General features: G+C 39.0%; 1 protein-coding gene across 3 annotated transcripts in view; it reads right to left on the bottom strand.

Moving 5' to 3' along the window:
- The window catches only part of LOC135088779 (allatostatin-A receptor-like), a 222861-nt gene that overhangs the window by 116659 nt on the left and 91202 nt on the right, over positions 1-15000 (bottom strand). For all 3 annotated transcript variants that reach the window (XM_063983799.1, XM_063983800.1, XM_063983801.1), the window contains one exon: positions 13460-13512. The gene's annotated coding sequence lies outside the window, so the exon portion shown is untranslated. The remainder of the gene's footprint in view (positions 1-13459; positions 13513-15000) is intronic.

Below are 15000 nucleotides of genomic sequence, written 5' to 3'. Positions count from 1 at the left end.
ACCACCTGGAAACTTTCGTAACCTTATTGGAAATGGAAGTAAAAAATAAAAATAACAAAAACAATAACAAGGGTTTTAAAAATAAGGAAAATTATATATGGTAAGGAAAACGCAAGAAAAATATTACGTTTTCTTTAGTACTCATGTTAAAAGAAAATTAAATAAAAGTGACGTTAAAATTCAGGGATATCTTGTACGTTTAAGAAAAAAATAATAAAATATAAGTAAACCTGATGAAAATGTTCGTTATTTATTTATTTATTTAATTTTGATTGATTTATTTACTATTTTTTTCATTTTATCTTGTTTCTTTTCTTTCTTTATGCAGTTTTCTTTATTATTTATTCATTTGTTTATATTTTTTAGCTCTTTTTCACTGTCTTTTTTCCCAATATTTTTAACATAACATTTACCTCAGTCCACCATTTTTAGTACCTCCGCCTCTCCGTTTTCTTTTCATTTTCTTTTCGTTTTCTTGGCGTTCATTTCACGGTCCAGATTTACGTTTTCTTTGGGATTGGTTTAAGGCGGTGGGAATGTATTTTTATTTTGGCAAGCTCTCGATTTTTCTCTCCTTCCTTCAATTTTTCGGCTTGGTTCAATTTCCCGGGTCGGTTCATTCAGTCCCTGGAAGGTTCGCTGGTTCGAGGCTTCACTTCAAGGCTTCGGAAATAGTTTGTGTAAGTCATCGAAAAGAAAGTTTGAAAGTTGTTGTTGTTTTTTTCTATTCCAAAGTTGATCTTGAGGAAAACTGGGGCATGGAAAATTCTCTCTCTCTCTCTCTCTCTCTCTCTCTCTCTCTCTCTCTGGTAAAGTTATCAAAAATACAAAAGCGAGTATGTGATTAATAAACGAGACATGTATTTCTGAGTGAGCGAATTAACACACACACACACACACACACACACACACATACACACATACACACACACATTCCCAGTACTTTTGTTTTCGTCTACATTTGCTGAAGTCTCGTCAACATCATTGTTACTGTTCGCTTTCCTCGTCCATTCTTATCTTCCTCTTTGTTTTCCCCTTGTTTTCCCCAGTTGATCTCTTTTCCAGACACACTTGTACAATTAAAAAAAAGTATCGAACACCTTAGCGCACTAACCAATACGAAATAATACGAGACAGTATGAGAAAAGTAACTCCATGCAATACATATCACTTGCATGCATTTCACTCACTCCCATTGCATCGATCAGCGGATGTTCGATAGTTTTTTTTTTGACGAATACATCCACATGATTCTCGCTGACTCAGTTTCACATATTCAGCGTTATTTTTCATTAATTTACCTTTTTCTTTGTTATCACCAGATGCGCACTTCCTCATTTGAAATCACCTGAGTGCACAGATGTTTCATGCGCACTCATCATCCCTCGAGTTTTAAGTTCTCTCACACCTTTCCTTTCGTTCTGGACGTCCACGTTAGTTTGGGGGTGAAGCGAGAGGAGCGAGAATAAAATAGCTTGGTCATGCACAAAGCAGAGATAAGCACGTTGAATGAAGGATGCTGGAGACAGGAGAAAGACAGGAACACCACTGACAAAGACCTCTAGATGCAATGAAGGAATACATGCGATGATTGATGTAACAGAAGATGCAAAAGACAAAGAAGTGATTTACGTATGAAGAGAAGAGAGGACGACCGAAGAAAAGGAAGGCATGTGGGTGCATTGAGGACGTGGGTGCGCGTGATGGATGTAAGAGAAGACTCCGAAGTAAAAATAATGTAAGATGCAGGAAGAAGCCATGAAGACGAAAAGAAAAGACTTCTCGGTGCATTAAAGGAAGATGTGTGGGTGATGGATGTAACAGAAGATACAGACGGCAAAGAGAAAGGCATATTTGGCAGGAAAAAAATGAAGAAAACAGAAGAAAAAGCTTTGCGGATGTATGGAAAGAACAAGTATGGGTAATGGATGGAAAAACAGACACAAGACAAAATAAAAGGAATAGATAACAGGAAAAAGAAAAACGGCTTATTGATGCACTGAAGGAAGATGTGTGGGTGATAGAAGTAACAGCAAACACACACAAAAAAAGAAAACGGAGAAAATGAATCGAAGGCAGCGAAACAAGAAAAACGGAAGAAAAGCAGTTTGTAGATGCATTGTAGGAAAATGTATCAAAAGACACCTAATATAAAGAAGAGTTTACGTGACAGGAGGAGGGGGAGAGTAAGATTGAAGGCAGGGTTCGTGGGTGCACTGAAGGAGGGAGTGTGGGTGATAGGTAACGGGAGACGCAGAGGAGAGAGTAAAGGAGAAGAATGACCCTGACGGCGAACCCTGACGGCAGGAAGAGGAAGGGAGAAATTGTTTCCTTTGCTGCATATTCTCATCCTTCATCTTTGCTTAGAGTCACGTGAAAAGGAAAATTTTACATGCTTGTAATAGTAAGGAAACTAACCTGGTGTAACAATAAGTGATGAAAATGCTAAACTGTTTTATTTTTTTATTTGTTTGTTTATTTATTTATTTATTTATTTACTAGAGCCTTAACATTTTCCTACGATGGCAAAATAGTTCGCCATTTATGTATATTTTTCGTGCTTTTTTCTCGTGCATTTCTTATACCCAGTTAAAGTTTTTCCAATAGTTCACTCTTTATCATTTTTCCTCACTCATACACTCGTGCATTCTTACTCTTACATTTTCTCCTTACATTTTCTCTTCTACTTTAATGTCACCACTTAAAGATCTCCAATCCTTTCATAATATCATATCTTTTCACCCTAATATCTCTTCCTCTTTTCTCTTTTATTCCTTCACATACCAAGCACTCCAATTCACTAATGCAATCTCATTCGAATTTCACGTCCATATCTCTTCCCATTCACATTTCACCCTTATCTCGCTTCCTCATGTAATCTTTCTCTCACTATCAACTTTCACTTTCTGTTCATCAATCTATACATTTCCAGCTTTACCTCACGTTCTCATGCAATTCTCCTCCCAATATCAACTTTCCATTCCTTCCTTCTTGCTTTCTCTCCCTTATCACGCTGCCTCGCCTCTCCTTTTCATTACTATCACGTTAACAGCATCCCTTCCTCCTTCCCGCCCCTCGTGCACCTGAGTTAGGGTGTTCTAGGGGACTCCAATAGTGTTTGTTCTGTGTTATCACCGCCCTGGACCCTCTCTCAGGCCCTTAGAGTACCAGCCTCTCCAAATCCCTTATTCATATTTCATTATAGGGATGGTGGGTTCTGTCCTCTCTCTCTCTCTCTCTCTCTCTCTCTCTCTCTCTCTCTCTCTCTCTCTCTCTCTCTCTCTCTCTCTCTCAACAGTCACGTTCTGTATATCTTTCTTGCCTTCCACATGAAAATGATGATAATAATGATGATGATGATGATGATGATGATAGTATGATCATAACTATTCGTGCACCATCAAGAGAAAACACTAACTTTCCTCAAGACACATCTACACTATCATGACCACCATCACCACCATCACCACCAGTACCTCTACACCTCATAACATTCCATCACTACTAGAGGAGTCAACACCTGCACAGCTAGGCACGCGAACCTCATCACTACCAAGACCACCATTAGCAACACCTGGATTAACACCACCTGTGCTGACTTAACGACCCTCCTAAACACTCGCTAGGGACACCAATTAACTGGTCCTGAAGGTGAAGCGCACGTGGACGACCAATACGGAACACCTGTGCGAGGACAAACGGCCTTATTCGAACACCTGTACTGCTAAAATCCATTGTCGAGAGTCGTAATTTTGTCGCATTCTCGTTTTCTTTAATTATCTTTGCAGAAATATGAAGGGAGTAACTGAAGGGTCTCTCTTTCTCTCTCTCTTCTCTCTCTCTCTCTCTCATTGTTACGTTGATGTTTCCAAGGCCCCATAAAGCGACTACAGCTACCATCCCTTGACATTATTAGCTTTTCCCTCGAGTGTAGCGTGATGGGAGACGAGAGGCAAGGGAGAGCGGAGGTACTGGAGCGAAGGGAAACGAGGAAAAGAGGGAGGAATGGAAAGGGAGAGTGTTGTGTTTGTGTGTGTGTGTGTGTGTGTGTGTGTGTGTTGGGATGGCAAGATGCTGGGCACAATCCTCTACACCACGACTGTAAATATTAACACATGAAGCAACGGAAGGTAAAGACGGACACGCTCTTGCACGTACGTTGGTAGTCACACACACACACACACACACACACACACACACACACACACACACACACACACACACACACACACACACACACACACACTACTTTTATTAATAATTCTACTACTACTACTACTACTACTACTTACAGTGCTGCAACCTTTATCAGAACTACTACTATCACTACTTCTACAACAACCACTATCAATGGAACTACTACTACTACTACTACTACTACTACTACTACTACTACTACTACTATTACTGCTACTGCTACTACCACCACCACCACTACCACGACCGTTTAACAAGTCACACGCCGCCTACTAATCCACAGCTCACGGTCCTCTCTGCCTTCCCAGCACAAAGCCCCCGTCTCTCTCCCCCACAACGTTGACTTCGTGGCTTTAAAGGGACGCATCTGCACACACGAGTACTTTGCCTCTTGTGATGCTCTCTCTCTCTCTCTCTCTCTCTCTCTCTCTCTCTCTCTCTCTCTCTCTCTCTCTCTCTCTGGTGGCTACTTCAATTATTTCTACTTCGTTTACTCCTTCTCTTCTTCTCTTTTTTCTCCTCCTTCAGACAGTTCTTCAGGTTATTTCAATTTCCTCTACTTTTATGCCTTTACTCCTCCTCTCTCCTCTCTCTCTTCTCCCTCCATCACGCTGCTTCAATTACTTTCTCTACTCCTTCTCTCCTCTCCCTCTTTCATCCTCCTTCAGATAGTACTATTTGCACTTCAGATATATCTATTTCGCGGACTCCTTCAGGCATATACAGGTCAAACTTCTTCATTTATTTCCGTTTGCCGTCTCCTTTATTCAGTTCAGCTCGTCTTTGCAGGATGCAGAGTCCTTCTTGGGTCCTTGAAGTATCGTGTGTTCTTTTCTTACCTGTTCAATGCTGTTCCCTGAGGCTGTGTTCTTTTGTGTTGTGTTGCGTGGTATGGTGTTGCGATTCATATGATTTCTTAGTATATAAATTTGTGACTTTTTTTGGTTATTTTGTTTTATTCACATTGACGTTTATTCATGTGAGTTTTTTTTTTTTTTTTTTTGAGTGGGGGTCTTATATATCAGAGTATCTTTCTCAATTGACGTCTCTTTCAATATTTAGTTTGTTTATTCGCCTTGGTTAGGTCTAGAGAGAGAGAGAGAGAGAGAGAGAGAGAGAGAGAGAGAGAGAGAGAGAGAGAGTGGGGGGAAACATTTTGGTAGAAGCGTGTGGTGCAGTGTTGTAGCTTTTGTTTATAAAGATTTAGGGATTTGTGGCTCTCTCTCTCTCTCTCTCTCTCTCTCTCTCTCTCTCTCTCTCTCTCTCTCTCTCTCTCTCTCTCTCTCTCTCTCATGGTGTGTGTGTGTGTGTGTGTGTGTGTGTGTGTGTGTGTGTGTGAGTGAGACAGCAACAACGTATCGTACAAACACATTTTTGAGTGTGTGTGTGTGTGTGTGTGTGTGTGTGTGTGTGTATGTGTATGTATGTGTGGCAGGAACGCTCAGAACGTGCACATTTTTGACACACCATGAAGTATGCTATAGAATTACAACACGTCCGCCAGTTTTCCATTCCGGCAACAAACGGAGCGAGAATTGCCGCGGTACGAGTATGAATTTAGCGCCAAAACGATGAATTACAATGTGGAAATGTTTTTTATGAAGTATGGCAGTTATCTGTGTGTGTGTGTATGTGTGTGTGTGTGTGTGTGTGTGTGTGTGTGTGTGTGTGTGTGGGTGTGTGTGTGGTGGGCAGGTAACATCAAGCAGTAAGAATTAAGTAAATAAATAAAACTGATCAAAGGAAGGAAAGAAAACGAAAGTGTGAGAAGAAAATGTTATGGTTACCTTGATATTCTTCAAGACAAATGTTACCTGCGTCGCCTCACGATGTGCCGCGGTCACCTGCGCGCGTCGAGTCAGGTAGAGTGAAGCAATGGTAATGTCTTCAGGTTCAGCTTTACTTCAATACCTTGACTGTTCATCTTTATTTTTGATGTTTTCTTACTCAGATTGTAGTTGTTATATGTATTTAAGTACTTGCCGCTGGAAATGTAATGAAAGTAGTTCTTATTACTCTCTTTTCTCCATAAATAGAACAAACCTTGTCTATTTTTGAAGATATAATGCTAGTGAATTATTCATTATTGCTGTCTTCTCCAGAAAGTATTTAAAAATCTTCGTTATTTTCATTAAATATAGTACCTTCTCATTTTTCTTTGTTAAATTAAATACATATTGTCTCGTTTCCAGTACTTTATATTCATTTATTTAGATACTATTGTTATGAAAAGCGTACAACCATTTTGAGAGCAGAGGAGCAAGAGAGAGAGAGAGAGAGAGAGAGAGAGAGAGAGAGAGAGAGAGAGAGAGAGAGAGAGACATCGAGGCGGAAGGTGAACGGAAGTGGGAGTGTAGGAGTGCGCGTGGCAGGTGCAGGAGAGAGGCTGTCGCGCTCAAACACACCTGTCTTGATCTCCACAGGTGAGTAAAGTTGGTGGAGACGCGCGCCACTCGGGGATATTTATCTGAGTGACGCGCTGTTATTCCCTCGTCTTGTTTTTGAAGGAACTGAAATACAACGACAAATTTTTCTTTTTTTTCCTTTTTTTTTACTGAAAACAGGAGTGATAAAAGTTTTCCTAGCGGTGTATTTGAAAAGAACTTTCTCACATACACACTTCCAAATAGAGAGAGAGAGAGAGAGAGAGAGAGAGAGAGAGAGAGAGAGAGAGAGAGAGAGAGAGAGAGAGAGAGAGAGAGAGAGAGAGAGAGAGAGAGAGGGTAGTCTTCTCAACTTTATTACCTTTCTTATTTTTATTTTAGAATTATAAACTTTTCCTACAGTGTTATTTCAGTCCTCCTCCTCCTCCTCCTCCTCCTCCTCCTCCTCCTCCTCCTCCTCCTTCCTTCCTTCCTTCCTTCACCTGTCCCATATGTCCTCGGGCTCCTCACCTGTCTTGATTAGGAAGCGTTTCTCATTACCTGGGAGTGAGGGAGAGATGGGTATGACCTCTCTCTCTCTCTCTCTCTCTCTCTCTCTCTCTCTCTCTCTCTCTCTCTCTCTCTCTCTCTCTATCTATCTGGAATTGTGGTTTATATTAATTTTATCTCAACTGAAGGAGTAAATTTTAAATATTATTAGTTTTTATGGTCTTGTTGTTGTTGTTGTTGTTGTTGTTGTTGTTGTTGTTGTCGTCGTTGTTGTTGTTATTATTATTATTATTATTATTATTATTATTATTATTATTATTATTATTATTATTATTATTATTATTATTATTATTATTATTATTATTTTTCCTCTTCCTTTTCGTCGACTTCCTCCTCCTCCTCCTCCTCCTCCTCCTCCTCCTCCTCCTCCTCCTCCTCCTCCTTCTTCCCTTTAATTAATCATTTTAGTGCTTTTCCCATCTAGTCTTTAATCTCTTTCGCTATAGTTATTATTATTATTATTATTATTATTATTATTATTATTATTATTATTATTATTATTAATGATGTTGTTGTTATTGTTGTTGTTGTTGTTTTCCATTACCTTGTTGGGCTTCTGATTTATAATTACTAGCTACGTTTTACCTCCCTGTCATTTCCCACTGCTGGCTCTCTCTCTCTCTCTCTCTCTCTCTCTCTCTCTCTCTCTCTCTCTCTCTCTCTCTCTCTCTCTCTCTCTCTCTCTCTCTCCTTAAAGCATTTCAAATAACCACATCCCTGCAGAGAAAGAGAGAGAGAGAGTTTTCTTTGATCGTCATTGAGGTAATCAAGTTATCTTTCAATCTGTAATCCAACCTTTTGTCGTCCAATCAAAACACTCTTTGCCTCACTCCAAATAAACGCCCTCAAATTGACTCAAAACCACCAAGACTTCCTACTTTCATCCCTCCCTCCACTTAGAGAGAGAGAGAGAGAGAGAGAGAGAGAGAGAGAGAGAGAGAGAGAGAGAGAGAGAGAGAGAGAGAGAGAGAGAGACTCGCTCCTAGACTTGCTTTGTTCCCTTTTCTTTAGATTACAGAATAAAAGGAATCCAAAACAGAAAGGAAAAGATTATGACTCTTCTCTCAAACCCCATCTCCTTGTGCTCTTTATGAGAGAGAGAGAGAGAGAGAGAGAGAGAGAGAGAGAGAGAGAGAGAGAGAGAGAGAGAGAGAGAGAGAGAGAGAGAGAGAGAGAGAGAGAGAGAGAGAGAGAGAGAGAGAGGATATAGTATTGACCCTTCTAAAGATTGGTAATGTAAACAGTGAATAGAAGATTTTTTAGGAGAGAGAGAGAGAGAGAGAGAGAGAGAGAGAGAGAGAGAGAGAGAGAGAGAGAGAGAGAGAGAGAGAGAGAGAGAGAGAGAGAGAGAGAGAGAGAGAGAGAGAGAGAGAGAGATGATGCTGACTTCATCTCTTACCTTTTTTTTTTTTTCCTTTTTTTTTTTTTACTGACTTAGCTTTTGTGGCTTAAGAAGGAGATGTTCGTGCTGAGGCCAGACTTATACCTTGAAGTTCCTCTCAGCCCCCTCAGCTATGTGCCTTTGATGGTCCCATTCACACACCCTCCACCAACCTTACGATCTCCCTGACATTATCCTCTCACTCCTTACAATAGCGAGGGAAGAGAAGCTGTGAAGGAACGAGGGAGAGGAGTGGAAGGATGTGAGAATGAGAAAGAGAGGCGGGGGGTCGTGGCGGGGTCGTTGTAGAGCTCCAGAATAATACTGAATAAAAATAAAAAGTCAAGGAGATAAAATGATAAAAATAAAGGAAAATTAAAGGTAATTATGAGACAGGTGGGAAGAAAATAAGAAAGGAAAGGAATTAAGCGTAACTGAGACTTTTCTTTCTCTTTTGGAATATGATAGAAGTAAGTACGGGAAGCTGATTGAAAGATTTTTACCACCATTTTGTAACTTTCCTGTATTTTTTTTCCTCTTCCTCAGTTTTTTTTTTTTTTTGTGCTTTCTTTTGTCCCGGGCAGAGGGAGAAATGCATTATCGTTAGCGGGAGGAAAAAAAAAACAGAGAAAGTTACCACCCACTTATGGAAGAAAACCCCCGAAAAATAAAGAGTGGCGGCTCAGACTCGTAAAGAAGAAGAAGAAAAAAAAAAAAAGGAAAAAGAAAAAGTTGCTGAAAAATGTATCTCAACATTTTTCGGCTTCAACAGAGAGAGAGAGAGAGAGAGAGAGAGAGAGAGAGAGAGAGAGAGAGAGAGAGAGAGAGAGAGAGAGAGAGAGAGACGTGATGGCGCCTTTGGGTTAAAAATGAGACTCGACTTAAGACTTACAAGCTTATCAACTAGGAATACTGACACTTGAGCCTGTTTCTGGAGGAGGAGGAGGAAGAGGAGGAGGAGGAGGAGGAGGAGGAGGAGGGAGACGAGAAAGAGGCGAAAAGAAGAATGAGGAAGAAAACGAAAACTAGGATAAGGATATTTAGACAAAAAAGGAAAGAGAAGAGTAAGAAAAGGAAAACGAGGAGAAAAAAAGAGAAGAACAGGAGGAAGACGTGAATGAGGAGGAAGAAACAAACCCAGAAGAAAAGCAATAGAGAGATGAAGTGGAAGAACCGAAGTGAGAGGACAAGGAGGGTGAGGATAAGATGAAGAAGGAAGAAAAAGAAAACGAGGTAAAGAGTAGATAGAAAAGGGAAGTTTAATAGGACGAGGAAGGGGAGGAAGAGAACTGGAGGAAAAGGTAGTGGTGGTGGTGGTGGTGATGGTAAAGTAATAAGTAAAAATTAAATACGATGAGATCACAGAACAGATAGGAAAAAAACTGCGATTTTATGTTAATGAAGTGAGAAAATTTTTGAAGGCAAATTACTAGCATACCACCACCGCCACTACCACCACCGCCACCACCACCACCACCACCACCACCACTACTAACAATAATGATAGTAATATTAAGGTAACGAGGCTTAACTACAGAGGACGTGGCATAACAAGAGGCGTACTAGAGGAAGAGATAAAGAAGCAATTAGATAGTAAGTATTTCGCCCCTTAGAGATGTATGGAATATCACCCAAAGTTAATTTTATATAATGGAACACGATGCATCAAGATAATTTTATGTAGGTCACTTATGAAAAAAAGTTTGACAGAAGCCGTTTTCTCTCTCATACTTATCACGATTACTTTACGGAAATTAGCTTGGAAAATTAATGGGAGTGATAGAGAAGGTATGGGAAGTTTTTTATTACGTCATATGTTATTAACCCTTTCACTGCGATATTTAAGAGTTCAATACGCTAAAGGTAATGTTTGTAATCTTTTGTACACGTAGAAGAAAGGATGAGGTAAATAAAAAAAGAGTATTTGTTGCAATTTTTAGGCTGTACATTGTTTACAAGTGGCCGAGGGAGAAGAAAAATATGTCTCAGAGTGGGTAGCAATTAAAGACGTGCCTACTGTCAGTGAAAGGGTTAATGTGTATGGTTGATGTCCAAGTCTTTTATAAGTAGCATTGATGCGTCTTTTGGGTCAACTGCGGCTTCTCTTTCTCAATTTTCTCCTGATCTTTTGGTATGGTGTTGAAATATAGTTTCTTGCAGAGCTGTCTTTTTCATGTATTTTGTTTATGGTCTCTTTATGTAGCTTCGTGTGTGTGTGTGTGTGTGTGTGTGTGTGTGTGTGTGTGTGTGTGTGTGTGTGTGTGTGTGTGTGTGTGTGTGTGTGTTATTTACGTACGTGTATTAATGAAAAAATAACACGTGTCCTGTATTTTTTTCATCAGCAGACAGGTTTATGTTTTGTCATCCATCACGCACGTCACACACACACACACACACACACACACACGTTATAGTTGAGGTCTGTCACATGAAATTTAATTAATCGTTCTCTTACTGTTTTTTTTTTTTTTTTGGCGGGAGGGAGGGGAGGGCAGGAATAGTAGTGATAGAAGTAGTAGTAGTAGCAGTAGTAGTTATTGTTGTTGTTGATACCATAATGATGATAATGATAATAGTAATAATAATAATAATAATAATAATAATAATAATAATAATAATAATAATAATAACAACATAACAGGAATAACAATAATGGTAAAAGCCACAAAATAATAAACTGTAATGTTCACAAAAAAGAAAGGAAGCAAGTAAAAACACCTTTATTCTCTCACTTAAGCAGCACGTGGCAAAAGAAGTGAAAATGAGAGAGAGAGAGAGAGAGAGAGAGAGAGAGAGAGAGAGAGAGAGAGAGAGAGAGAGAGAGAGAGAGAAAGGAGAGCTTTACATAAAAAACTTGAACTATCCTCCTCCTCCTCCTCCTCCTCCTCCTCCTCCTCCTCCTCCTCCTCCTCCTCCTCCTCCTCCTCCTCTTCTTAAGCGGGTGTAGGGGACTTCTAAAGGGCAGGCAAGGACTCGGGTCGGCACAGGCTGAGTAATGGCACTAGTATATCAACTTTTTCCCCGCTCACCACTCACAGTGTCACGCGCCGCTGCCTCTGTACTTGTGAGCGTGAAGTATTTGTAGCTTGTGTTGTTATTGCTACAGTTATCCACTTGCTGCCCTTGGTTATGTAGTTTGTGGTGTTGTACGTTTGTTCGTTATTTATGTGTAGCTTGTTGGGTAGTTACTGTTGTTTGTTTTGCTGGTGTGTTGTGTTTATAGTCTTCCTTTTATTTATTTATTTGTTTATTTTATTTATTTATTTATTTTTTTAGCTGTCTTATTTTTCGTTTGTATTACTCTGTGTATTTTGTGGGACGCATTTCTTGTTTATTGTACGTAGAGTTTTATGTTGTGTTTTGTGTGTGTGTGTGTGTGTGTGTGTGTGTGTGTGTGTGTGTGTGTGTGTGTGTGTGTGTGTGTGTGTGTGTGTTTCTCTCTCTCTCTCCTTTTTTTTTTTTTTTGTCTTTCTACTTCTTATCCTTCTTATCTATACCTCAATTCTCATTTCGTTTTTCTCATATGCATTTCAACACCCACATTGTCTATCATTTCATTCTCAATTTACTTTATGTGTATGCGTGGGTGTGTGTGTGTGTGTGTGTGTGTGTGTGTGTGTGTGTGTGTGTGTGTGTGTGTTCCTTGGAGTGTTTTATTATTAGTGTTGCTGGAAACTCTTTCGTAACTGTTCTTTTTTTTTTTATATATATATATGCAAAGTGTAATATATAAACAGCCATTGTGGAAATGAGAATGCAAAGAAGAGGTTCCCAGTCCGCCAGCTGTTTACATTTTTGTTTATACTTTTAACGTAATGTGCTTAGGAAATAAAACGTTTTTACATGAATTGTTTTTACGCAAGGTTACTTATTTATTTTTGCATTTATTTATTTATTCAGGTGTTTATTTATTTATTCACTTTCCTATTTATTTATTTATTTATTTATGTATTCACTCGTTCTTTCCTTTCATTCATTATTCGTTTATTTATTTATTCATAGTTTTCTTTCTTTTTTTTTTTTTTATCAAGCAGGGAGTGTTGGTCAGCACAGTATTATAAATGTTTTTCGGCGCACGAGTGGTGGCGAAATGTTAATAATCTATATTTGGTGCACTCTCAACCATTCACCCTTCCCACACTCGCCTCTGATCACATACATGAATTCAGTTAGTCATAAAGAACCATAATTAATTACCTCGCTTAGTGCAGTGAATACAATCACACGTGGGGAATTACTGTGTCATTACCCATCACATTGCATAGCTTCCTTTAGTTCGGTAAGCTGTGTGTGATTGTACAGATCCATTACATCCCTGGACCTCTCAGCTTCATGGAAAAGTCTGGTGAACGTTTTGAGTCTAATTTCAATAGTATAATGTCTCTTGATCCGGTAAGGTGCATGTAGTTGTATTAATTTATTAAGTTTTATGACTTGTCCGCTTCATAAGAATAAAATTTTGGTGCAGGGTTTTAGTTTTTTTTTAGTTGTATAGATTCCTTTCAATTATGTCAGCTGTATCTGGTTATATTAATTCGTTATTTACCACGTTCCTCCTTACACAAGACTTTCTACGTTCTCTCATCCGCATTTTATTGCAAGACTTAGCCAATATTTTCAATCTTTCATCTCTTTCACTGGTAAACTCTGAAATTTCCTGTCTGCTTATGTATGTCCTTCTTCCTATGACATGAATTCTCAATATGTTACATTTAGTCCGTATTTTTGTGGTCAATAAAAATCTAAAATGTGTGTGTGTGTGTGTGTGTGTGTGTGTGTGTGTGTGTGTGTGTGTGTGTGTGTGTGTGTGTGCGAACCAGTTTTTGTTGCCCAAGGAGCTTCAAAGGCATAGTAAAGCATAAATAAATAACTCTACCAAAAATTAGGAACAAAGTATCACAACTGAAGGGGCAGAGGAAGGAAGAGCGGGACCCCTCCACGGCCTCACCTGTCAGGGCATACAGTTATCCAAGGCTACGTCCCGGACACTGCAACAAGTACCTGGGGAATAAAAAGACAGAACACTGTTAGATGTATTGTTTGGAAGTGAGGATAAGAGGAAATTCAGTTAGCATTTGTGGAAGTGTAGTTTTGACGCTAAGAGAGAGAGAGAGAAATGACTCGCCCTTATACAACAAGCTTACAAGAATCCTTTAAACTCCACCTAAAACTTACTTCAAATGATAACTACCATACCTTAATATTTTCAGAATAAGCCAAGTTCAGTGGATTAACTCATTATAAAACGGCACAACACGATTATCTTCGCATTTAATCGTTCTTTGCGCGCCGAGGGAACACAAAAGACAAATAGGGGTATGAATTGAGTATGAGTTCGGGGAGGTTGGGGGGGGTAGTCACTAAGTGGAGTGTGGGAAGTGCTTCACCTGTTGCCTTAATGTAGCTTAATTGTATATTCATAAAGCGAACAACACGCTGCTTCTTCCCATCGTTGTGTTCTTCGCTACATTAGTGCGCTGCTCGCCACTCGTTTTCTATTCCAACAAGTCCTGCCCGGCCCCCACTTTTTTCTTTCTTTTGTTGCAGTTTTTCATGAGACTAAATGGTTTCACTTATCATTTGACATTGTGCAGTTTATAGAGTTTTTTTTTTATTATTATTATTTTGTTTTATTTTTTTTATTATTTTATTGCTTTTTGTTGTTGTTGTTGTTGTCGTTGTTGTTGGAGAGGGATGTTGTCAGTAAGACTTTTAGTGTAGTAGGTGTTGTTGTTGTTGTTGTTGTTGTTGTCTTTCGTCTTTCTCTTCCTCCTCCCGTTCCTCCTTTTCCTGCTCTTTCATTTTGTTTGTTGTTGTTGTTGTTGTTGTTGCTATAGTTATTCTTTTTCTTATTCTTATTTTCCTCTTCCTTCTTCCTTTTCATTATTATTGCTATTATATTTTATTGTTTTCATGATTGCTATCGTATTAGTAGTAGTAGTAGTAGTAGTAGTAGTAGTGGAAAGATGATAATAGTACATTCTAGTAATATATAGTAATAGTTATTGTAGTAATACATTTTTTTATTTCATGATTCCTGCAGAATTTAATGTCTTTTTTTTATAAACTACCATCCTACTCAGCCTATTTCACGTACATCAAACTGAGCTACCTACATTCTCCCCAACCTTTTTTTTTTCTCTCTCTTTCTTTTTTCCCCCCAATCACATTTTCAGCACATTTCACTTTTACCACTATTAAATTTCCTGCACCCCTCGTTTACAGTTGCACGTCACCACATTCACGTGAGACTCAATAAAATCCCGAAGAGTTTTGGGGTGGATTTAATTTTTTCCTTCACTTATCCTCTCACATGCATCTTACTTTCCCTCATTCCTGCAATTTTTCAGTTTTACGTCAACTTAAACATTCACTTCACGTGCGAGGAAGGAGGAAGTGGAGGAAAAGCAGGGAAAAGAGGATCAGAAACATGAAAAATAGGAATAGGAAGAAAGAAAGAAGTGGAAGAGTGGAATATATTGTAGTAGT

Source organism: Scylla paramamosain, chromosome 31 (assembly GCF_035594125.1).
Source record: "Scylla paramamosain isolate STU-SP2022 chromosome 31, ASM3559412v1, whole genome shotgun sequence".
Classification (NCBI taxonomy): domain Eukaryota; kingdom Metazoa; phylum Arthropoda; class Malacostraca; order Decapoda; family Portunidae; genus Scylla; species Scylla paramamosain.
This window is presented reverse-complemented; position numbering and strand designations above follow the sequence as displayed.